Raw genomic sequence first — 26,491 nt, forward strand, 5'->3', positions numbered from 1 at the left:
ATGCTATGATCACTCTTCCCTAGAGGATCCTTTACAATGTGATCATTAATTAATCCTGTCTCATTACACATTACCAGAGATAAAATAGCCTGCTCCCTGGTTGGTTCCACAACGTATTGTTCCAAGAAACCATCCCGAATACATTCTATGAACTCGTCCTCAAGGCTACCCTTGCCAATTTGATTTGTCCAATCTATGTGAAGATTAAAATCTCCCATGATTATTGCAGTACCTTTCTTACAAGCCCCCATTATTTCTTGATTTATACTCTGTCCTATAGTGTAGCTACTGTTAGGGGGTCTATAGACTACTCCCACCAGTGACTTCTTTCCCATACTATTTCTTCTCTCCACCCAAACTGATTCTACATCTTGATCTTCTGAGCCAATATCATTTCTCACTACTGCACTGACCTCATCCTTTATTAACAGAGCTACCCCACTTCCTTTTCCTTTCTGCCTATCCTTCCAAAATGTCAATTATCCCTGAATATTCATCTCCCAGCCTTGGTCACCTTGCAACCACGTCTCTGTAATGGCAATCAGATCATGATGATTTTTGATGAGTTTGGTAGGGACTTGCTTGAATCTAATTGCTTAATCACTTTGCTCCAGGGCAATGAGTTATAGGCTTGATGTGGGAGTGAATGTGCCCACATCAGAATTTTTGTGTGTCAGAGGTATTCAACCTCAGAGACCAGAATGCAATCTCTGCATCAGTTACTGTATTTCTGTTGGGAACCACTTGCGAGCAGAGAGCAGTGTGCATTGAAATGCTTGCTTATTTCTGTTTCCAATTCTCTGTTTGGGAAATATTCGGTCTGTCTTGGTGTAGAGGGAAATTTTGTGAAATAACCCACATCCTCCACTCCAGTGTCTGTGCTCAGTATCTCTTTGGCATGAGGAAACTGCAGGTGAAGAATCTGCAAAATCTTCTTCAGTCTTCCTTTGTGAATGAACTCCAGGATCCCATCACTTAACATAGATTGAGCTGCCAATTTGAATATTCACATGTGTGCAGTGGCATTTTGTGATGTGATATCACACATGGATGCTGGTGACAGACACCAAGGGTAATGTTTGGTTCATGTTTGGGTAGGATGATGTGTGAAAGTTATGTAGATTGACAAGCTCATTAGTGTTCTATGCCACTAAATTTAGGTGCACACACCATTTTGACTTTCCCAGGGTTTGTAAATGGAGAATGTTAAATTGTGCAATCATTTATTGGATTGATATATTTTCAATGAAAACAGGAAGGAATGTTCCGTAAAGAATGTTTAGCTCATCAATCTGGTTTTGGTAAATAATTGGATAAGTGTGGAATTGCTTGGCGTGATGCTGCTTTAAGTTGCACAATGAATTGACTATTTATACCTATGAAATCCATATTAACTCCAGTGCAATATTGCCAGTGTAAACTGGTGTAACTTGTACTGTACGTGGTGCAAGACTATTTGTCTTAGTGCAATTATAGAAACCTGTGGTATGCCTCGCTCCATATTTCATTAATCACCACCCCCGCTTCAATGATGGAAATGCAGCTAAGTGTTTTGCCATTCCAAGTAAATGTTTTGTGGAAACCTGTGAATTTACTTCAAAATCAAAGAATTTTTTCCCAAAGTATGCAAAAGATTTCCTCAAGAATTTTTGTGAATTTGGACGTCCATGAGCCTGAGAGAAGCTTTCACATTGTCTGGTAAATGAGTCAGAATCATGCAATTTCTGAAATGAAAACACAATTGAGAACTGTAAAAGTAGAGTAAATTAGCTCTAGTGATCAACTTGGAAGTTTATGCCACATGTCTGATCTGAGATGCACATTTTGCTGGTTATTTTATAATCTAGTAGTGTTCAGGTATTTTGCCTCAGTAATTTTCAGTCTCCATCTCAGCTCCCATTGTAAATGGCTCCCTTTCCTCAGATACTGTCCCCTCCCATTCAAAACCACCATTATCTGCACTCTCCTCAAAAAAAAAAAAAATCACCCTTGACACCTGTTATAAATCTCATCAAGAAACTACTTATGAAATAACGCTGGACAGCCAGCTGGTGGCGCCGTCCAAGGAGTATAAATACTCGGGCGTCGGCCCCAGCTTGCCAGGGACATTTTGTAAGACCAGGAGCTAGTGAAGTACAACTAGACCTCCATGTTCTGAAACAAGTTGATTAAAGCCTTGCTTTATGCTCAAACCAAGTGCCTAGTGAGTTTTATTACGTCAACACCATCCTCCCTTTCCTCTCCAGAGTTCTCAAACGTGTTATTACCTCCCAGATCTATGCCATAGTCTCTCGCAACTCCCCACCTCCTTTTAAAACCCACCTCTTTTGCCAGGCTTTTGATCACTCCTCCAAATATCTTCTCCTTCTGCTTGCTGTCTTTTTTTTGATTATGCTTTGGTGAAGTGCTTTGCAATGTGTTAGGCTGAAGGCGCTATATAAATGCATGTTGTTATTTGTAAGTATTGTACCAGGAATTATTGAATCAGCCTGCTGAGGCAGTTGTTAAAATGATATTGTATATGTTGCCACTGCAGGTAGGAAAGTGGAGTTGAGGCCAAGATCAGATCAGCCACGATCTTATTGAATGGCGGAGCAGGCTCGAGGGGCCGAATGGCCGACTCCTGCTCCTATTTCTTATGTTCCCTCCATTTCCCGTGTACAAACACTTGGGTTAAATTGATCTTTGGCGGTAGCGCAAAGTAGTGATTTGGCAGCCTGCTTTACAACCAGTCCATGGAAAAGAAAAATTGGGCGGATGTAAAGTGGGCTGCTAATTCATTATTGCCCGTTTTGTGTTACTGGAAAAGACCAATTTCACCCCCTTAGTATCCGAGACCACCTTGAAGTGTTTTAATAAAAAAATATTTTTCTTGCTCCCTCTTTTACCCCTTCTTGTTCTTTTCTTTCCCTTTTGGGCTCATGCTCTTTTTTTTATAGCGTCCCCATCTCCTTCAAACTAACCTAGGGGTAGCTGAGATTAACTACAACAACTTGCATTTATATAGCTAGTGCCCCCATTGTTGCTCCCACCGACATTAGCTGATTTGACGCGGATTAAGGATTGACACGGAGTCCTTCCTGCTGTTTATGACTCTGCTCCACAGCAGGCAGTATATTTACAAACAGCCATCTGGGGCAGCTTTGGAGAAGTCTTAATAGAGAACTATTTTCCCTGTTTTAACATGGATTTGCTGGATAGTTGTGACTGGCTCCATATTTTGTAAAATTATGCATGGCATGCTGTGATATTAGAAGTGGATAGTGTTTCTTAGTCTGGCTCAGAATTTCCTCCATTTTGGTGCAAACACTCTGAGCTTAGGGTGGCGGGGAAGGGAGGATCGAGTATGCTTTTGGTGATTTGATAACCTGCAGAATATTTCTTGGAACCGCAGCATGCCTTTGCAGAACTTAGGGTGGGGGAAACTAACACGATATGTTTTGATTGCAATTACATTTTAGATGAGCTCAGTGTTTCTGTCTCCTAAATAAAAGGAGCCCTGCTTGAATCACTGCAGCTTCTAAACATTTCATCTGACTCTTTCTTTCGTAAGACTCAATGACAGCAAATTATCGGTGACATCTCTGCTTTCATTTAATTTATTGAATATATTTTGTGCTAATTGGTGTTAACATCTTAGGACGGACATAGTTGCTGATGATAGATATTTATTTTTGAAATGACGTGTGAGTCACAAGTTAATGGTGCCTCTTTAAAGATTCTTCAGAAGAATAGTGAAAGATGAGAAAAGCCATTTGGCCTCTGGTATTCTCCATTGTAGCATCCACCTGCATTTTAACACTTCCAATACCGTGACTACCTGGTGTGGCAGATTTGTTCCAAACAGTGGTCACCCTAAACAATTTAATTTTTTTACTAGTTATGGTGCCTGTTTCTGCTGATCTCATTTACCTTGAAATAGTGTTTAGGTTCCCCTAATCTGTACCATTTTAAATGTACCAAATGAGGTCCCTTAATCTAGAACATTATTTTTTAAATGAAGTAAAACACTTCCTTTGAAGTTGAAAATTAAATGTTTATTTCGAAATGATTTTTTTTTGTGATTGCATTACTGCAATACATCACTGACTAAAAACAAAAGGCAAAAAAAAGTTATTAAAAAAAAAAGGTCTGCTGCCATCTGAGATTAGCACTCCAGGTCGAAGAAAGGAACTATATAATGATGAAGCACTCCCACTTTAAAGAATTTTTAAAGAAATAAAAGCAAAATCAAGGGAGATCTCTCTTGCAGTAGGACAAATTATATAATGAAGCATCAAGTTACAGGAACTGTGTTTGAAAACTATAAGCTTAGTCTGGAAATAAAAGACAGTTTAAAAACTCGGCTAAGCCAAATTCACTTCCACTTTATTTGATTTCACCCAAATGATATTCAGTCAGCACCATGTGGACTATGTCAACAATATAAAATTATGAGGTATGCAGAATAAAGTCTTTTAACAAAAAGTTGGAAAATAAGACCACTATTAAGGAAGGGAGAGGAAGAATCTGGAAAAAAAAATGTTGTCGTGGGATCACCAGAGAAAAATGCAAGACACCCAAACTCTGAAGCATATATTCTGCTTTGCTGTACTTAATGTGTGTTGGAGAGATGATATGAAAGAAAATAACAGGATGATGAATTATGCTGTGTATTCTAGAATGTGATCATCAGCTACTTTTATTGATAGAAATATATGTTGTATTTCATGCAATCTAACAAAACATGTTAGAATAAAAGACCGGAGTGCTGTCCTAAATGTCAGTAATGCTACTTTTAAATTGCTTGTTGTGATCATCCATGTCCCTCTGAAATATAGCTCATCTGAGTTTCAAAATGTGTGCAATAGAGATCACAAGGAAGGAGGGAGAGATCCATTGAGAGAGAGTTGTCCCAAGGGCATGGCGTGCATCAGGTCACTGTTCTATTGTCTGGGGTACAGTAGGATTTTAGTACTGGACTAGCAACCCAGAGATCTTGGGTTCCTGTCGCATCTTAATGAAAGCTACTGCAATGTTGTAAAAAACAAATTGGTTCACTAATGTCCTTCGACGAAGGAAGGCTGCCACCCTACCCAGTCTGGTAGACACTCCTCTATCCACCATGCTAGAGACCTCCTCCGAAAATTCACCTAGATTAGTTGGACATGACCACAGTACCGAAACGGCTCTCATTAAAGTCACAAATGGTATCCTTTGTGACTGACAAAGATAAACTATCCCTCCTCGTCCTTCTTGACTTGTCTGCAGCCTTTGACACAGTTGACCACTCCATCCTTCTCCAACGCCTCTCAACCGTCGTCCAGCTGGGTGGGACTGCACTCACCTGGTTCCATTCTTATCTATCTAATCATAGCCAGAGAATCACCTGCAACAGCTTCTCTTCCCGCTCCCGCATCGTTACCTCTGGTGTCCCCCAAGGATCTATCCCTGGCCCCCTCCTATTTCTCATCTACATGCTGCCCCTTGGCAACATTATCCAAAAACCGTGTTAGTTTCCACATGTCAAACTGCTTGTCCGACATCCAGTTCTGGATAAGCAGATATTTCTCCATTTAAATATTGGGAAGACCGAAGCCGTTGTTTTCGATCCCTGCCACAAACTCCGTTCCCGAGCCACTGACTCCACCCCTCTCCCTAACATCTGTCTGAGGCTGAACCACACTTTTCACAACCTTGGTGTCATATTTGACCCTGAATTGAGCTTCCGACCACACATCCGTGGCATAACTAAGACCGCCTATTTCCACCTCTGTAACATCGCCTGTCTCCGCCCTTGCCTCAGCTCATCCGCTGCTGAAATCCTCATCCATGCCTTTGTTACCTCTAGACTTGACTATTCCAACGCACTCCTGGCTGGCCTCCCACATTCTACCCTACATAAACTTGAGGTCATCCAAAACGCAGCTGCCCGTGTCCTAACTCGCACCAAGCCCCGTTCACCCACCACCCCTGTGCTCGCTGACCTACATTGGCTCCCGGTTAAGCAATGCCTCAATTTCAAAATTCTCATCCTTTTTTTCAAATTCTTCCGTGGCCTCGCCCCTCCCTATCTCTATAATCTCCTCCAGCCCCACAACCCCCCTGAGATATCTGCGCTCCTCTAATTCTGCCCTCTTGATCGTCCCTGATTATAATCGCTCAACCTTTGGTGGCCGTGCCTTCTGTTACCTAGGCCCTAAGCTCTGGAATTCCCCGCCTCTCTACCTCGCTTTCCTCCTTTAAAGATGCTCCTTAAAACCAAGCTTTTGGTCACCTGCCCACATTTATCTTTATGTGGCTTGGTGTCAAATTTTTTGTCTTAAAATACTCCTGTGAAGTGCCTTGGGACGTTTTACTACGTTGAAGACGCTATATAAATAGAAGTTGTTGTTGTTGTTTGCATCCCTATGTTGCCTTTTATAGCTCTCCCAGTCTGCTGGATTTCTACTATTCCTTGTAAGCTTGATACTGTCTCTTACTTCATGTGTAGTTGTGCAGCCACAGTTAACAAAAGTCTATGGGCTTTGTATCATCCCAAATACTTATTTGAATATTTCCCACTATTTGTAGATTTATCCATTAACAGTTCAACCCAGTTTACTGCAGTTAATTTATTTCTCATCCCTTTGAAGTTTGCCTTACTTAAATTTTAAACTTTGGTTTGTGACTCTCCCTTCTCCCTCTCAAACCTGATCTCAAATTCAATCACATGATGAGCAATGAATAAATGAAACTGGATATCTGTTTTGAGTTGGTGCTATTTTCTGAAGTGCTTTCAAATATTGTGTCGAACGGAGATGCCAAAATGGACAGCTCTCGCGTGCTTCCAACACGGGATTATTAGATACCAACAATTACATTTTCTTGAGTAAATTATCAGAGAGTTAAATAAGACCTAATGCACAAACTGGTGAAAGCTGAATCTTAAATATGCCTAAACACAGAGGAAAAATAATGGGATAGCAAAATACTGCGGATGCTGGAAATCTGAAATAACAACAGAAAACGCTGGAAAAACTCAGCAGGCCCGGGCAACATCCGTGGAGAGAGAAATAGAGTCAACGTTTCGGGTCGAAACCCTTCGTCAGAACTGAGAAAAAAAGGCAGGAAATGAAAAGATTAAAAGGCAGTTTGGGGGCTGGGAAATGGGGGAGGGGCTGAAAGAAGAGACATTAAGAGATATTCAAGGTGAGACGAGATGGTAATAGGACAGGTAACCAAACTGCCATTTAACCTTTTCATTTCCTGCCTTTTTTTCTCAGTTCTGACGAAGGGTTTCGACCCGAAACGTTGACTCTGTTTCTCTCTCCACGGATGTTGCCTGGCCTGCTGAGTTTTTCCAGCATCTTCTGTTGGAAAAATAATGGGGTAGCTGGAAACAGAACTGTAATGTTTGTGTTAAGTAAGTCTGCATGAGACAAGAAAAAAATGTGTATAGGTATTTGTGTGCCTTGCAACCACTGTGAGCTTGATGTTTAAAAATTGTTGAAAGGGGACGTGTTAAAATGTAATTCTGGTAAAATCCTTAGTTTTGGTCTTGGCATCTCTGGTGCTGAAAAAGTCAGCAGCCAAGATGTTGGTCAGAACATGGGGAGAACTCCCTTCTCTTCAAATAGTGACATGGGAATTTTTTTGCATTCACCTGAACAGACAGACAGGGCCTTGGTTTAACATCTTGTCCAAATCACAGCATCTCCAACATTGCAGCACTCCCCCAGAACGACACAGAAGTGTCATCCTAGATTGATAGCAAAATACTGCAGATGCTGGAAATCCGAAATAACAACAGAAAATGCTGGAAAAACTCAGCAGGCCAGGCAACATCCGTGGAGAGAAATTAGAGTCGACGTTTCGGCTCTAACCCTTTTTCAAAACTGGAAAGGAAATGAAATAGATCGAAAGGCCGGGCTGGGAGAGAAGAAAAGAAGTGAAGAGACATTAAGAGGTATTCAAAACCAGACAAGATGGTAATAGGACTAGTGGAGACAAAAGACGGCTCAGATTAGGTGTGAAGTGTACTGGCAGGATGAGAGACAGCTGCCATGTGGGAGAGAGAAAAAAAAGAAGGAAAGGGGTTGGGGGGGAAGGGAAAACCCAAAACAGAGGGGTGGAAAAAAAAATAAGTAAAAATGTAATAGGGGCCGAGGTTATGATCTGAAATTGTTGAACTCGATATTGAGTCCGGAAGGCTGCAAAGTGCCTAATCGGAAGATGAGGTGCTGAGGATGAGGTCATCCTAGATTGTTTTGTTCTCGGGATGTGGGCAATGCTGGCAAGTCCTTATTTATTGCACATCGCTATTTGCCCCAAGAAGATGGTGGTCGGCTGCCTTCTTGAATTGATGCAGTCTTTGTGGTGACGGTGCCCCACAATGGAATTTCAGAATTTTGATCCAGCGCAGATGAGTCTTGGAGTGATGCTTGAACCCACAACCTTCTGAGGGTTACTGAAGAAACCAAGCTTTCTGGTGAGGGGAGAAGGGGGGTTGCTCAATGCAAAATTCAAGCCTGATTTGTTTTTAGGGCAAACGAGAAGAGATTCTTTGGGCTTTGCCAACATTAATTTCAGTCATTTGGATGAGATGTAGATTGTAGAGCACATCTGAAAGTTGCACTTCAAAATAACCTTTCAGCATGACTGGTTTCAGAACAAATGACAATGCAACAGGCTATTCTGGGCTCCTTATTGACACTTCAGTATGGTATTTCCTGCAGGTCTTGATTTGCTGACAGAAGCTGCATGTTTTGCGGTCAAAATTAGTTCTAGTACAATCATGTTGCACCAATTCCACACTGAAACATTGCGTTTGTTGAAATGAAGCTAATACCTGAGTGCATTCATCCAGCTAGCCTTGTATTAGCCATTGTCTGCAGAACAAAGTCAAACTGCAGTACGATAAACTGCAGGTGGGTAGGTACATGCATTCTAACTTGTGGTGACACTGGTCGTTTAGCAGAATAGGCTATTGTTAGAAATGTAAATGCAATTCTACTGCCAGTGTTCATAGTTAAGATGCCATTCCATTTTATCTTCTGTAGATATTTGGTCCTTGATTTTTTGGGGAAAAAAAAGCTTCCTTTAATTCTACGTGAAGAAAGACTTTATTTATAATAGCACCGTTTTACTTGTCGGGAGGCCCCAAAAGTGCTTTGCTGTCAATGAATTACTTTTTAAATGTACAGGAAACTTTTTTTTATCCGGCACCGACGGGACCGGTGTGGTGCCGGTTCATCAAAAATTCTGGATAACCGAAAGCTATAGTAAAAGATACGGAGAGCTGAGAGCTCCGTATGAAGCAACAAACCTTGTTGCTTAGCAACAGGTTCAGAACAATGGCCACAAGTTCCAAGCGTCTCTGTAGCTTAGTATCAGCTGCAGCCACACCCTTGCACAGCAACAGATCGAGGAAGGCAAGTAGAATATGAAGTAAAACTTACCTGAACCTACTCCTGAATTTTGCCGGTTAACCGAGATTTCCGGTTATTTAGGTGCCGGTAAATCGAAAGTTTCCTGTAGTCACTTGTGTAGGGAAATGTGCCAGCCAGTTTGGACACAGCCAGGTCCTACAAACAAATGAAAGGGAAATCGTGTTTGACAAATCTGTTAGAATTTTTTGAAGATGTAACTAGTAGGATGGATAGGGGGGAACCAGTGGATTTAGTGTATTTGGATTTTCAAAAAGCATTCGATAAGGTGCCACACAAGAGGTTATTACACAAAATTAGGACTCAAGGGATTGGGGGTAATATATTAGCATGGATTGAGGATTGGTTAATGGACAGAAAACAGAGAGTAGGAATAAACGGGACTTTTTCGGGTTGGCAGGCTGTAACTAACGAGGTACCGCAAGGATCAGTGCTTGGGCCTCAGCTGTTTACAATCTATATTAATGACTTAGATGGGACTGAGTGTAACGTATCCAAGTTTGCTGATGATACAAAGTTAGGTGGGAAAGTAAGCTGTGAGGAGGATGCAAAGAGGCTGCAGAGAGATATGGACAGGTTGACTGAGTGGGCAAGAACATGGCAAATGGAATACAATGCGGGGAAGTGTGAAGTCATCCACTTTGGTAGGAAAAACAAAAAAGCAGAATATTTTTTGAATGGTGAGAGACTGGGAAATGTTTGCACTCAGAGGGACCTGGGTGTCCTTGTACATGAATCACAAAGTTAACATGCAGGTACAGTAAGCAAATGGTATGTTGGCTTTTGTTACAAAGGGATTAGAGTATAAGAGTAAAGAAGTCTTACTACAATTAAACAGGGCATTGGTGAGGCCACACCTGGAGTACAGGGTATAGTTCTGGTCTCCTTACTTAAGGAAAGACACACTTGCCTTAGCGGGAGTGCAGTGAAAGTTCACTAGACTGGTTCCTGGGATGAGGGGGTTCCTGGGATGAGGGGATTGCCCTATGAGGAGAGATTGAGTAGACGAGGCCTATATTCCTTAGAGTTTAGAAGAATGAGAGGTGATCTGATTGAAAAAATATAAAATTCTTAAGGGGGTTGACAGGGTTAATGCTGGGAAAATGCTTTCCTTGGCTGGGGAATCTAGAACACGGGGTTACAGTCACAGAATAAGGGGTCGGCCATTTAGAACTGAGCTGAGAAGAAATTTCTTCACTTAGAGGGTGGTGAATCTTTGGAATTCTCTACCCCAGAGAGCTGTGGAGGCTCAGTCGTTGAGTATATTCAAGACAGGCCGATTACATTTTTGGGAATTAAGGGATATGGGGATAATGCGGGAAGGTGAAGTTGAGGTAGAAGATCAGCCATGATCTTATTGAATGGCAGAGCAGGCTCGAAGAGCCAAATGGCCTACTCCTGCTCCTATTTCTTATGTTCTTATGTAACTCGGTAACTTGTTTTGGTGGCGTTGGTTGAGGGATAAATATTGTGCTGGACACTGTGAGAACGTCTTTTTCTTTTTCCGAATAGTCCCTTGTCTTTTTACGTCTACCTGAGAGGACAGAAGGCACCTCAGTTTAAGTTTGCTTCTGAAAGATTGTACCGCCGATGAGTGCAGCACTCCCTCAGTATTGTACTGACGTGTCAGTCTAGATTAAAACTCCCCTTTTGACTCTTGAGATGAGAGTGCTATCATTGAGCCAGTGCTGACACCTTTTTAGATCACAACTGTCAGTTTGGCTCAGTTGGTTGCACACTCGCCTCTGAGTCATAAGGTTGAGGAATTGAGCCCCATTGCAGGACATTAGCTAATAATCTAGGTTGATACTTGAATCCAGCACTGAGAGTGCGCTGTCGGAGGTTGACTGCTTGTTCGAGTGGATGTAAAAGATACCTTGGTATTATTTGAAGAAACATTTTTCTGATTGCTGACCAGTAATCCTCTCAACAACAACAGTCATAAACAGATTAGCTAGTCATTCATCTCATTTGCTGTTTTTGCATGCCTACATAAAAACAGACACACTTGTAATTAATTAGGATGTGGTAAGGTGATCTGTAAACACGCAAGTTAATTATTTCTTTAGTCTCACCATCTAGCTTGGGTGGTGAGTTTCTCCAAACCAAATGTTTTCCTCTTGTGATTTATGCTCTCAAGTTGTGAGAATCTTGTCACAGTCTCACTCGCTATGAAAGCCTCACCTGACCATGAGTTTGTTTCTTTTCCACCTCTTTGGAGCAGTGTCTATTGTTTTCTCCCAGCATGAAAAGTCCCTGCCCCTGGCTCAGGGATCAGTCGATTCCAATTTGCAATTTGTGACGCTTTAGTGCCTGCATCTATGAAGCGTGCGTGCGTGTAACTCTAATGTTGCTTCTATCATTTATAGATTTCACTTTAGAGCATTAAACTTTTAACAACATTCAGATTGTTTCCTTCGCTACGTAACTGTGGCCTACAAATGCAGTGTCGAGTTAAGGATTAGTCTGCGGGAGAGATTTTTACACAATATGGTATTAGATCACGTAATTCTCCTCCATAATTATTGAGAGATAAATAATTCTTTTGGGGAGAGGGCATTCTCCATACTTTATTTTGCTGGAAAAAAATGCAAAGAAATTGTGCGCGCTGAAATAGTATGAACTGAGGAAGGAGTGATATACTTGGCATGACTTGATGCATGGTAAATTGCTTGATTGTCACAGTGCGCTGCTGGTCTAGTCTTCAGCTGCTACACTTTCTTTTTGTTGTCTGATGTTCTGAGTGCCAAGTGCCATTTCCCCACTATGCTTTTTTGCTGAAACTCTGTTGCCTTGGTTACGGTACCAGCTGTGTGTGGGGAGCACAAAGAGGGGCTGGTTATTGATGCCACAGTTGTGGGAACATTTATGAGATTTTAAATCCTTTCAGTCACTGTAACCTTTGTAACATTATGCAAATTATTGAAAATGATGATCAATTTAGTATTCAGTATGACTGACTGATTTACTACTTTTTTTTAAAGAAAAGCCTCTCGGGATTGGTCTTCGCATGTTTGACTGCCCAGGTTTAAATATACTTCAACTTCTGTAGGCACAAATTCACTTGGTCCATCTAATCTGTTTATAAATATGATGATGTGTATGTCAGAATTGTGCTTTGGAGACACAGAACTGTGTACTTGCGCATTTTATGCTAGATTGTAGGTGAGGAGTTGTTGCCTACAAATGTGCACTTTATGGGCCGTTTAATTTCTTTCGAACACTTTGAAGTGTTGTCTCTGATTTGTACCCAGCCGCGCACATGCAGCTACAAAATGACATTTACAAATGTGCCTAAAGTATTGCAGTTGATGAAAAGTTGAGATAGGAAACTATTGGAGAATATCGAGGGGTGTGGAATTAGGGGAAAGGTAGAACATTGGATTAAAAACTGGTTAGAAGGGGAGGAAACAGTAGGAGATGAGGGCAGTTTCTCAGTGGTTGGAAGTGGCTAGTGATGGTCCACAGGGATCTGTTCTGGGACCACTTCTGTTCACTGTACATAAATTATTTGGATATAAGGATCAAGGGAGTGGTGTCCAAATTTGTATATAATAAAAAAAAAAGGAGGCTTTGAGAACTCTGAGAACCAAGTGAAGCTGCAAGGTGATATTGATCAGATGGTGGCAGAAAAAGAATCAGTGTCAGTAAATGTGAGGTGCTACATTTTATTAAAAAATAAAGAAACAATTATAATTTAAGGGAAGGCTGGATGATGTGGAAGAACGGAGGGATTTGGTGGGGGGTGGGGGGGGGAGCAGTTTCACGAGACATTAAAAACAGCACCTCAAGTGGATAAGGTGATAAAAAGCAATTGGAATACTGAGTTTTATGGCAAAAGGATGGAATATAAAAGTTGAGATGTAATTGTGAATTTATATAAAACCTTAGACCACAATTGGAGTACTGTGTGCAATTTTGGGCTCCATATATGAAGGATGTTGTGGCAATAGAATGTACAGATTCAGTGGGATGCTGCCTGGTTCAAGGAATTACAAATGTGAAAAAAAGACTTGGAAAGATTGGGCTGTTTTTGTTGGAACAGAGGAGATTACAAGGTAATGCTTTATATGTACCATTACTGTGACTAATAATTACCAAATAATTGTATCACACACCAGAGACTACATAGGATGCACAACACTGTGGCTTGTCTAATTCATAAATACCACATTATCAGAATGCTATGTTCAGGCTGAAACTAATAGATTTGTAAATAAGATACTGCACAGGAGCTGAAAGACATTAGTAATGCAATACTAATAAACAACAACAACTTGTATTTATATAGTGTCTTTAACGTAGTAACGTCCCAAGGCGCTTCACAGGAGTATTATAAGATAAAAAATTTGACACCGAGCCACATAAGGAGAAATTAGGGCAGGTGACCAAAAGCTTGGTCAAAGAGGTAGATTTTAAGGAGCGTCGTAAAGGAGGAAAGAGAGGTAGTGAGGCGGAGAGGTTTAGGCAGGGAATTCCAGAGCTTAGGGCCTAGACAACAGAAGGCACGGCCACCAATGGTGGAGCGATTATAATACTTATACAATACATAAACTGTTTCAAAATAAAAAAAACAAACAGTCCGAAACCTTTGCAATTCTTTTCAGTAGCTTTTGGCTGAGTCTCTAATCAGTGTTATACAGGAGCTAACTCACATGGAGCCTTTCTTAGCCCATGGAACCCTTTTTAGCCACCTCACATGGTATTTGCTGCATGCAGCAGGGAGTTGAAATTATTTTGGATGGTCTTCCTTCGATGCTAAGCCTGGCCTCCTCAGAATATTTTGCTGTTGACATCTCTTGATCACTTAAACCATAGCTTGTCCAGTTCTCGCGTTGCTTCTAACAATGTACATCCTGAATTCTTCTTAGAATAAAGCTCCCTTGATGGTTGAACAATTTAAAAGGTTTTGAATTTGTCTGCACCTTGCAGACTAACAATTGAAACAGTACCTTTGACTGATGAACAGAAGCTAGAGTTCACATACTCACTGTCCCTCAGGAGATCATTTCAATCAGCATCGCGAGCCACGTTTCTGCATCCTTGCTCATTTATAGATTAAAGTACCTGCCTGCATCTCCCAGACAGCTGAGCACCAGTCTCTATTTGTGCTTTAATTGTGGGAGGTCAGTTTCCATCTGATCTCCAGCCATTTCAAAATTAAACAACATGAAATGCAGAAATCTTTCAATATTTAACGCAGACAAATCCTCTGTCATACCAGGCTCATTCAGATTGAACTCGTGCTGACTTTCTTTTCAGCACGTTCACCCAGATGCAACAAAGCAGTTCCTTATTATCTAATAGTTTAACTCATTGAATTTGAAGTGAAATCTGTTTTGGAACACCTCTAGCTCCGCACTGTACAAGATACAGTCAGGTTGTCTCTGCCTCTGCACTTGACTGCAGAAAACGCCTCAATATTATCCAGCTGTAAACATGATCACTGTTTTATGATCTTTGTGGATACCATGCCACAGCATCACTTGTATAGGAGATGGAGCTGGAAAGCCTCAGAGGCAAGTACAGGGAACTCTTTTTTTATCCGGCACCGACGGGACCAGCGTGGTGCCAGTTTATCAAAAAGTCCGGATTACAGAGAGGTATAGTTAAAAGGTACAAGAGCTCCGTACACAGCAACAAATCCAGACTTCCCTGTTGCTTAGCAACAGGTGCAGGAACCCCAGTTACATGGCCACAGACCCAGGAACGGCCACTAATATGAAGTAAAACTTACCTGAGCCTACTCCTGAATTTTGCTGGTTAACCGAGATTTCCGGTTATTTAGGTGCCGGTAAATCGAGAGTTTCCTGTACGCAACAGCATACTTGGACACAATGACTGGAAACAATGATTGGAGAATTCAATCAGAGGGGAGTAAAATTAATAGTTAAGTTTAATTGTGACAGAAATAATGACAGAAATAGCATGACTGAAAAATGTTACAGGAAATGCAACATACAGAAAAATAAGCATACACAAGACCAACTTTATATTTCTTCATCTGAGGTCGGAGTTTGATTTTGTTGTCTTAAGGCTAGCAGCAGGTGCCAAGGCTGACACACACTCTCAGGATGTTCAGTTCAGTTGATACCATGACTGAAGGATTACGAATTATGGCACAATTGCTACAAGCACTAACCTAAGTTGATTAGAAAATAACACAATCAACAATTTGTCGGATTATTGGGCACGTGCAATATTTTTTAATTCCTACGTTGGTTTTGAGGCTGTAGTGGCACCACAACTCAAAGAAGTCAGTTGTCCATAATATACACGTTCTAAAGGATCAATGGCAGTATGATTATCATATTTTGTTAACCATTCACATCTGTCAGCCATATTCTTCACCAACATGAATTATACTTTTTTTTTAATGTGAAGCTGAGCTTCATACATCTGGGATCTGAAGTTGGGGCATTGTCTTTTCTTAGAAGTTCCTAAGCAAGATAAATGGTTAAACATTTTGAGGAGCTCAATCATTTGTTGACATATTTGAGCTAATAACTATTGCTGTCACCTGTGACATTAACGTTTCCTACATTACAACAGTGGCTACACTTCAGAAGTGCTTCATTGGCTGTAAAGCACTTTGGGATGTCCGGAGGTCGTGAAAGGCTCTATATAAATGCAAGTTTGTTCTTTCGAGAACCTGCTGTCATCTAAGCAGTGAATCAGCCACGGGCTAGCACAGTTATCATCTAATGTACTTTCACGCATCTTTGACTCGTTCCCCAGCCGCTGGAATGTGGGGTTCCAGGCATTCAAAGACTCCTTAAAGTCGTGCTACAATCTGTACTAGTTAAAATCTTGAGACAGAGTAAGATCCGACAGCAGACTCTCTTGCAAGTTTTTCAAAAACACATTTAAGATCATTATCTCTACCAACAGCCTAGCATCAGGTGAGATTGTCGGGTTCTGGTTTTTCAGGTGTCGGACATACTTGGAAACCTAGCATTATTGCTCACGAGTAGAGTTTCTCAACAGTTTGGTTTAAAAACTTTTAATGGAGTGCACACTCTATCCTGAAACAGATCTGCATTACTTACTGAGCCCAGTGAATTTAGCTGTAAGTTGCCAAGACCAAGGTTAGGGAGCCCCAAATGTGTGCAGGAGTACTGCTAGAGTTTCACCAGCTAAAACTCTCAAAACTTATCAGCATTGAGACTGATGAGCTTCATGCAGCTTGTCCAGTTAGAGCCATGCTACCCATCAGGGCATCAGCAATCGAGTAAGAAGTTTCCACCAGTGACAGATCTACAGGTCCCGATGAGGCGATCCAGCAAGTCAAACATCAACCAGACCCTGAAGTAATGCAGTCCTGCCTGGCTCAGTTATCAGATCATCAAGTCTGTAATTTAGGATCACAATCATCAGCATGAATCTTAACTGAGATGACCCAGTTCAGAAGAGGCCTTTTTGACCTTCATTCCTTCCCCCAAAGAAGATAGTGTATGGCTCTAAAGAATATCCTTGTTGATGGGTGTGCCCATAACGTTAGTGACAGATTAAAAACCTCCAAAATGTGACTTTGAAAGATCAATCTTGCCACACTCTTGGACATAGAGTCATAGAGTTATACAGCACGGATAGAGGCCCTTCGGCCCATCGTGTCCGCGCCGGCCATCACGCCCTGTCTAATCTAATCCCATATTCCAGCATTTGGTCTGTAGCCTTGTATGCTATGGCATTTCAAGTGCTCATCCAAATGCTTCTTGAATGTTGTGAGGGTTCCTGCCTCCACAACCCTTTCGGGCAGTGAGTTCCAGACTCCAACCACCCTCTGGGTGAAAAAGTTCTTTCTCAAATCCCCTCTAAACCTCCTGCCCTTTACCTTGAATCTATGCCCCCTAGTTATTGACCCTTCTACTAAGGGAAAAAGCTCCTTAGTATCAATCCTATCTATGCCCCTCATAATTTTGTACACCTCAATCATGTCCCCCCTCAGCCTCCTCTGCTCCAAGGAATACAAACCCAATCTGCCCAGTCTCTCTTCATAGCTGAAGCGTTCCAGCCCTGGTAGCATCCTGGTGAATCTCCTCTGCACCCTCTCCAAAGCTATCACATCCTTCCTGTAGTGTGGCGACCAGAACTGCACACAGTATTCCAGCTGTGGCCTAACCAGTGTTTTATACAGCTCCATCATAACCTCCTTGCTCTTATATTCTATGCCTCGGCTAATGAAGGCAAGTATCCCATATGCCTTTTTTACCACCTTATCCACCTGTTCCGCCGCCTTCAGGGATCTGTGTACTTGCACACCCAGATCCCTCTGACCCTCCGTCTTGCCTAGGGTCTTACCATTCATTGTGTATTCCCTTGCCTTGTTAATCCCCCCAAAGTGCATCACCTCGCACTTTTCCGGGTTAAATTCCATTTGCCACTGTTCCGCCCATCTGACCAACCCATCGATATCGTCCTGCAGACTGAGACTACCCTCCTCGCTATTTACCACCCTACCAATTTTTGTATCATCCGCGAACTTACTGATCATACCTTTTACATTCATATCCAAGTCATTAATATAGACCACAAACAGCAAGGGACCCAGCACCGATCCCTGTGGTACCCCACTGGCCACAGGCTTCCAGTCACAAAAACAACCTTCGACCATCACCCTCTGCCTTCTGCCACTAAGCCAGTTTTTTATCCAACGTGCCAAGGCACCCTGGATTCCATGGGCTCTTACCTTCTTGACCAGTCTCCTGTGCGGGACTTTATCGAAGGCCTTACTGAAATCCATGTATACCACATCCACTGCGTTGCCCTCATCCACACACCTAGTCACCCCCTCAAAAAATTCAATCAAATTAGTCAGACATGATCTTCCCTTGACAAAGCCATGTTGACTATCCCTGATTAATCCTTGCCTCTCCAAGTGGAGACTGATTTTGTCCCTCAGAATTTTTTCCAATAATTTTCCCACCACTGATGTTAGGCTCACTGGCCTGTAGTTCCCCGGTTTTTCCCTACTCCCCTTCTTGAATAATGGAACTACATTAGCGGTTCTCCAGTCCTCTGGCACATCCCCTGTGGCCAGAGAAGTTCTGAATATGTGTGTTAGAGCCCCCGCAATCTCTTCCTTTGCCTCACACAGCAGCCTGGGATACATTTCATCCGGGCCTGGGGATTTATCCATTTTTAGGCCTGCTAAAACCGCCAATACCTCCTCCCTCTCGATGTTAATGTGTTCGAGCATATCACAGTCCCCCCGCCCTATTTCTATGTCTACATCGTCCCTCTCCATAGTGAAAACAGATGCAAAAAATTCATTTAGAACTCCTCCTACATCTTCCGGCTCCACACACAGATTGCCACTTTTGTCCCTAATGGGCCCTATTTTTTCCCTAGTTATCCTCTTACCCTTAATATACTTATAAAACATCTTAGGATTTTCCTTTATGAAAGGTGCACACATGACCAAAGAAATGTGTTTACCTTCGTAACCACCTCCAGCCCTACAACCTCCCCCACCTTGAAGTCATCATTCCTCACACTCTGGTTAACTGTACATCCTCCTTTCCTTATTGCCCAACATTTGCAGTCAGCTGCCCGGACCCCACGCTCTGGAATTCCATCCCTAAACCCCACCACCTCCTCCTTTAAGACCCCCCCTTAAAACCCACGTCTGACCAAGCTTGTGGACACCCCTCCTAATATCTCATTTTTTGGCTGTGGGTGTTTTTCTATGTTCAAGGCACTCTTGAAATGTAGTTTTGGAGATTTGTCTTAACCACAGAATTTTTCACCAGGTTTGCATGGAAATGTTTTCTTGTAAACCTAAGTCTTCTCTTGTGGTTTCTGGCAAATGTGGCTTTCAAATCAAGCACAGCATACTTCATTCAAATTTAGAGAATACATGCTGGGGTAACAAATGACACCCTGCGATCATGATTATAAAGCATTGCAGATTTTAGTTCATGGCAGACATACCTTTTTTTTAAATTCGTTTATAGGATCTGGGCGTCACTAGCAAGGCCAGCGTTTATTGCCCATCCCTAATTGCCCTTGAAGGTTGTGGTGAGCCGCCTTTTTGAACCTCTGCAGTCCGTGTGGTGAATGTACTCCCGCAGTGCTGTTAGGTAGGGAGTTCCAGCATTTTGACCCAGCGACGATGAAGGATCGGCGATATACTTCTAAGTCAGGATGGTGTGTGACTTGGAGGGGAACTTGGAGGTGATGATGTTCCCATGCGCCTGCTGCCCTTGTCCTTCTAGGTGGAAGAGGTCGCGGGTTTGGGAGATGCTGCTGAAGAAGCCTTTGCGACTTGCTGCAGTGCATCTTGTAGATGGTACACACTGCAGCCACGGTACGCCGGTGGTGGGGGGAGTGAATGTTTAAAGTGGTGGATGGGGTGCCAATCAAGCGGGCTGCATTGTCCTGGATGGTGTTGAGTTTCTTGAGTGTTGTTGGAGCTGCACTCATCCAGGCAAGTGGAGAGTATTCCATCACACTCCTGACTTGTGCCTTGTAGATGGTGGAAAGGCTTTGGGGAGTCAGGAGGTGAGACACTCGCCGCAGAATACCTAGCCTCTGACCTGCTCTCGTTGCCACAGTATTTATGTGGCTGGCCCGGTTAAGTTTCTGGTCAATGGTGACCCCCCCCGCCCCCCCAGGATGATGATGGTGGTGGGTTTGGCGATGGTAATGCAGTTGAATGTCAAGGGGCGGTGGTTAGACTTTCGCTTGTTGGAGATAGTCATTGCCTGACACTTCTGTGGCGTGAATGTTACCTGCCACTTATCAGCCCAAGCCTGAACGTCGTCCAGGTCTTGTTACATGCGGGCATGGACTGCTTCATTTTCTGAGGAGTTGTGAATGGCACTGAACATTGTGCAGACTTCAGCGAACATCCCCATTTCTGACCTTATGTTGGAGGGAAGGTCATTGATGAAGCAGCTGAAGATGGTTGGGCCTAGGACACTGCCCTGAGGAACTCTTGTAGCAATGTCCTGGGGCTGTGTTGATTGACCTTCAACCACCACAACCATCTTCCATTGTGCTAGGTATGACTCCAGCCAGTGGAGAGTTTTCCCCCTGATTCCCATTGACTTCAGTTTTACTAGGGCTCCTTGATGCCACACTCGGTCAACTGCTGCCTTGATGTCAAGGGCAGTCACTCTCACCTTCCACGCTAAAAAGGAGTTATTAGGTGAATGATGAGTCCAATGCGGGACCTACAGTCTGTATCCAGTGCGCTCAGCCGTTTCTTGATATCACGTGGAGTGAATCGAATTGGCTGCAGACTGGCTTCTGTGATGGTGGGGACCTCAGGAGTAGGCCGATATGGATAATCCACTCGGCACTTCTGGCTGAAGATGGTTGCAAACGCTTCAGCCTTGTCTTTTGCACTCAAGTGCTGGGCTCCACCATCATTGAGGATGGGGATATTCATGCAGCCTCCTCCTGTTAGTTGTTTAATGGTCCACCACCATTCACGACTGGATGTGGCAGGACTGCAGAGCTTTGATCTGTTCCATTGACTGTGGGATTGCTTAGCCCTGTCTATAGCATGTTGCTTCCGCTTTTAAGCATGCAAGTAGTCCTGTGTTGCAGCTTCCCCAGGTTGGCACCTCATTTTTAGGTATGCCTGGTGCTGCTCCTGGCATGCTCTTCTACACTCCTCATTGAACCAGGGTTGGTCCCCTGGCTTGATGGTAAAGTGAGGGATATGACGGGCCATGAGGTTACAGATTGTGGTGGAATACAATTCTGCTGCAGCTGATGGCCCACAGCGCCTCATGGATGCCCAGTTTCGAGCTGCTAGATCTGTCCCATTTAGCATGATAGCGTGAAGACGGGACTTTGTCTCCACAATGACTGTGCGGTGGTCACTGCTACCAATGCTGTCATGGACAGATGCATCTGCGACAGGTGGATTGGTGAGGACGAGGTCAAGTAAAGTTATTCCCTCGTGTTGGCTCTCTCACCACCTGTTGCAGGCCCAGACTCTGCCAGCTCAGTCAGTAATGGTGCTACCGAGCCACTCTTGATGATGGACATTGAAGTCCCCCACCCAGAGTACATTCTGTGCCCTCTCAGTGCTTCGTCCAAGCGGTGTTCAACATGGAGGATTCATAAGCTGAGGGAGGGTGTTAATCAGCAGGAGGTTTTCTTGCCATCAAAGTTGAGGACTTCCAGGGCCATTCCTTCCTGCCACCTCTGGTGGGTCTATCCTGGCAGTGGGGATGGTGATGGAGGACATTGGCTGAAAGGTATGATTCTGTGAGTATGACTATGTCAGGCTGTTGCTTGACTAGTCTGTGGGACGGCTCTCCCAATTTTGGCACAAGTCCCCAGATGTTGGTGAGGAGGAGGGTCAACTGGGCTGGGTGTGCTGTGTCCATAGCCGGTGCCGAGGTTGATGCCGGGTGGTCTGTCCGGTTTTATTCTCATTATTGTATTTTGTTACAACTGAGTGACTTGCTGGGCTATTTCAGAGTCAACCACATTGCTGTGGGTCTGGAGTCACATATAGGCCAGGCCGGGTAAGGACAGTAGATTTCCTTCCCTAAAGGATTAGTGATGGGTTTTTACAACAATCCTTGGTTTCATGGTTACCATTACCGATACTAGCTTTTTATTCCAGATTTATTTAATTAACTGCATTTAAATTCCTCAGCTGCCATGGTGGGATTTGAACTCTCGTTTCTGGATCATTAGTCCAGGCTTTTGGATTACTAGCCCAGTGACATTACCACTATGCTATCGTTCCCTTTTGCCGTGAACAATCCTACATACTGCGTGTTGCAGGCTTAGAAAACACAGCATATAGTATTTCTGAATGCAGAAGCACCAAATCCCACAAGTATGGTTCAACATGATCTAAAGAGAAAGTGACAATTGAAAAAGAAATTGGTGGACTGGGTACTAACAACAGAAAACAGAACTTTCCTGGGCCATCTTTTCACCTTAGTAAATGTTCCCAAGTTCCTTAATGTCTCTCTGTGGCTTAATTCCTTCCCTTCATTGGCAATATAGTTACCAGATTGGAGTATCATAGAGTTATACAGCACAGAAAGAGGCCCTTCGGCCCATCGTGTCCACGCCAGCCATCAAGCCCTGTCTATTCTAATCCCATTTTCCAGCACTTGGTCCGTAGCCTTGTATGCTATAGTGTTTCAAGTGCTCATCTAAATGCTTCTTGAATGTTGAGGGTTCCTGCCTCTACCACCCTTTCAGGCAGTGAGTTCCAGATTCCAACCACCCTCTGGGTGAAAAAGTTTTTCCTCAAATCCCCTCTAAACCTCCTGCCCCTTATCTTGAAACTATGCCCCCCTGGTTATTGACCCCTCCACTAAGGGGAAAAGTTCCTTTCTGTCTACCCTATCTATGCCCCTCATAATTTTGTACACCTCAATCAGGTCCCCCCTCAGCCTTCTCTGCTCTAAGGAAAACAACCCCAGCCTGTCCAGTCTCTCTTCATAGCTGAAGCGCTCCAGCCCAGGTAACATCCTGGTGAATCTCCTCTGCACCCTCTCCAATGCAATCACATCCTTCCTATAGTGTGGCGACCAGAACTGCACACAGTATTCCAGCTGTGGCCTAACTAGCGTTTTGTACAGTTCCATCATAACCTCCCTGCTCTTGCCTTCATTAGCCGAGGCATAGAATATAAGTATCCCATATGCTTTTTTAACCACCTTATCTACCTGTCCTGCTGCCTTCAGGGATCTATGTACATGCACACCAAGGTCCCTCTGATCCTCTGTCCTTCCTGGGGTCCTACCATTCATTATGTATTCCCTTGCCTTGTTAGTCCTCCCAAAATGCATCACCTCACACTTTTCAGGGTTAAATTCCATTTGCCACTGTTCTGCCCATCTAACCAACCCGTCTATATAAGAACATAAGAACATAAGAAATAGGAGCAGGAGTAGGCCAATTGGCCCCTCGAGCCTGCTCCGCCATTCAATAAGATCATGGCTGATCTGATCCTAACCGCCAATCCACTATGACAGGACTATCTCCTGAATCTAACAGCATTAGACACACGAAAACAGGAGCAGGATCAGGCTACACGGCCCCTGGGCCCGCTCCGCTACCCCCAGGGCCATGACCTATCCGAACCTAGACTCATGTCCAAATTCCTGCCCGCTCCCCGTAACCCTTAATTCCCTTTTCTACTAGGAAACTGTCTATTTCTGTTTTAAATTTATGTAATGATGTAGCTTCGACAGCTTTTTGGGGCAGCATATTCCATGGACCTACCACCCTCTGAGTGAAGTAGTTCCTCCTCATCTCAGTTTTGAAAGAGCAGCCCCTTATTCTAAGACTATGCCCCCTAGTTCTAGTTTCACCCATCATCTGGAACATCCTCCCCGCATCCACCCGATCCAACCCCTTCATAATCTTATATGTTTCAATAAGATCGCCTCTCATTCTTCTGAACTCCAATGAGTAGAGTCCCAATCTACTCAACCTCTCCTCATATGTCCATCCCCTCATCCCCGGGATTAATCAAGTGAACCTTCTTTGTACTGACTCGAGAGCAAGTATGTCCTTTCTTAAGTATGGACACCATATCGCCCTGTAACCTGAGGCTTCCCTCCTCACTATTTACCACTCCCCCAATTTTCGTGTCATCTGCGAACTTACTGATCATACCTCCTACATTCATATCTAAATCATTAATGTACACTACAACGGCAAAGAACCCAGCACCGATCCCTGCGGTACACCACTGGACACAGGCTTCCAGTCACAAAAACAACCATCGACCATCACCCTCTGCCTCCTGCCGCTAAGCCAATTTTGGATCCAATGTGCCAAATTGCCCTGGATCCCATGGGCTCTTGCCTTCTTGACCAGTCTCCCATGTGGGACTTTGTCAAAAGCCTTACTGAAGCCCATGTAGACTACATCAACTGCACTACCCTCATCCACAAACCTAGTCACCCCCTCGAAAAATTCAATCAAATTGGTCAGACATGATCTTCCCCTGACAAAGCCATGCTGACTATCCCTGATTAATCCCTGCCTCTCCAAGTGGAGACTAATTCTGTCCCTCAGAATATTTTCCAATAATTTCCCTACCACTGATGTTAGGCTTACTGGCCTGTAATTCCCTGGTTTATCCCGACTACCCTTTTTGAATAATGGTGTTAGATTCGAATTCGGAGAAACTCTAGACTGAGACGGAATTGAGAATAAAGTACTGTAAAAGTTTTATTAGTAAATAGCTAAAAAGCTTGTGCACAAGGGAGAGAGGCTGATTTCCCCAGAATCGAACCTTTCCTGTCAACGAAATACAATCTACAAGCCTTGATGTACCTTTCGATAGGTACTGCCCATTAGATTGCAAAAGTAGGCATACACATGCAAACAGCGTCACTACCGTCACTCCCTTATTGGTTGGCGTGATTAGTCCCTCAATGTCGGGAGCCGCCCTGAAGTGTTCTGACATACAGCACAACAGTTTCTAGCTTCTGTGAGCAAGGTCGCTTAATTCTTGAGATGATAAACAATGTCCGCTTTTGATTGCGAGCAGACATTACAAAGGAAGATAAGGTGTTTGAGGCAGAGATAGAAATGGCCAACTCCCTATGAAGTTCAGTTCCCCTTATCTCTCAGAAGGCCAGCTGCATTAAACACTGCTTCTGTAACACTGATAACAACAAAGACAGAGACTAAGAGTCTAGTAAATATGTGATTTCTACAGTACTTGGTTAAGAAGGTTAATATGATGGTCAAGTATCCCATCATGCTTCGCAGCTACCTAAATGCTACATGTTCATCTATATATATAAATAAATCGGTACTTCTGTCTGTCTGTCTGTCATTCTGTCTGTCATCGCCTGTGCGTCTGTCGGGCTATGCGCTCGAAAGTTACAGGGCGTACCTACGCGCGCGTTACCTCCAAAGAAAGCTTACGCTTCCAAGACGGTTTTAAGCGTATTTACGTTTCGGCCGGGCTAAAATCGCGCCTGCGGTATCCCAAAAACCTCAACATTCCGCTCATTAGCATCTCATTATCCGCTCATTAGCGACAGAGTGACCTCGAGCTCGACCAATCGTACGCTGGGTTGCTGGCGTGTGCCGCCGGGCCAATCGGTGCGTGTGTGGCTGGGCCTTATCCTTCTGAACTGAGGTGAGTCGCCGCCATCTTGATTCCAAACTTTTCCTTTTTCCCGCTTTCTGCGACTTAAAAAAAAACGTTGCTTTTAAAACGCATATTGTTTTTAAAAAAAATGATTTAGAAAGTAATTAACTTATCTAATCTCATTAATTTTCCTACCTTTCCCCGTTTTTCCAGGTAGGCCTAGAAGCCTTGGCGTCTCCTCTGCACCCACGCCGGAGCTAGGCTCCTCCCGGCCCCACTCGAAGGCTGGAGGGCCGAGCCTCAGCCCAGCGCCGCTAGGGTGCGCGCGCAGCAGGAGCTGAGACGCGGCGTCTCTCTCTGGCTCGGCCGGGGGGCGGGCCTTGCTGAGCGTCCAGCGTTACCCTGGTAACCGGCCCCGCCGGCCGTCTCGCACAGCCGCAATCGGCGGTCTTCACCTCGGGGGGGGGGGGGGCCCGCGACCCTCGGGAGGGGCCGCGACCCTCCGGGGGGGCCCCGCCCTCCCTCCCTCCCGCCCTCCCCCCTCCCTCCCTTCCCCCCCCGCCCTCCCCCCCCGCCCTCCCCCCCCCGCCCTCCCCCCCCGCCCTCCCTTCCCCCGCCCTCCCTTCCCCCGCCCTCCCTTCCCCCGCCCTCCCTTCCCCCGCCCTCCCTTCCCCCGCCCTCCCTTCCCCCGCCCTCCCTTCCCCCGCCCTCCCTTCCCCCGCCCTCCCTTCCCCCGCCCTCCCTTCCCCCGCCCTCCCTTCCCCCGCCCTCCCTTCCCCCGCCCTCCCTTCCCCCGCCCTCCCTTCCCCCGCCCTCCCTTCCCCCGCCCTCCCTTCCCCCGCCCTCCCTTCCCCCGCCCTCCCTTCCCCCCCTCCCTTCCCCCCCTCCCTTCCCCCCGCCCTTCCCCCCCGCCCTTCCCCGCCCCCCCTTCCCCGCCCCCCCTTCCCCGACCCCCCTTCCCCGCCCCCCCTTCCCCGCCCCCCCTTCCCCGCCCCCCCTTCCCCGCCCCCCTTCCCCGCCCCCCTTCACCGCCCCCCTTCCC

At 44.5% G+C, this 26,491-nt stretch overlaps 1 protein-coding gene across 2 annotated transcripts in view; it reads left to right on the forward strand.

The window, feature by feature from the left end:
- The window catches only part of LOC147120909 (kinesin-like protein KIF13B), a 210,350-nt gene that overhangs the window by 40,892 nt on the left and 142,967 nt on the right, over positions 1 to 26,491 (forward strand). The gene's annotated exons all lie outside the window — the stretch shown is intronic.

This window comes from Somniosus microcephalus, chromosome 3, assembly GCF_052327205.1.
Source record: "Somniosus microcephalus isolate GS21.2 chromosome 3, FLI_Smic_1.0, whole genome shotgun sequence".
NCBI lineage: Eukaryota > Metazoa > Chordata > Chondrichthyes > Squaliformes > Somniosidae > Somniosus > Somniosus microcephalus.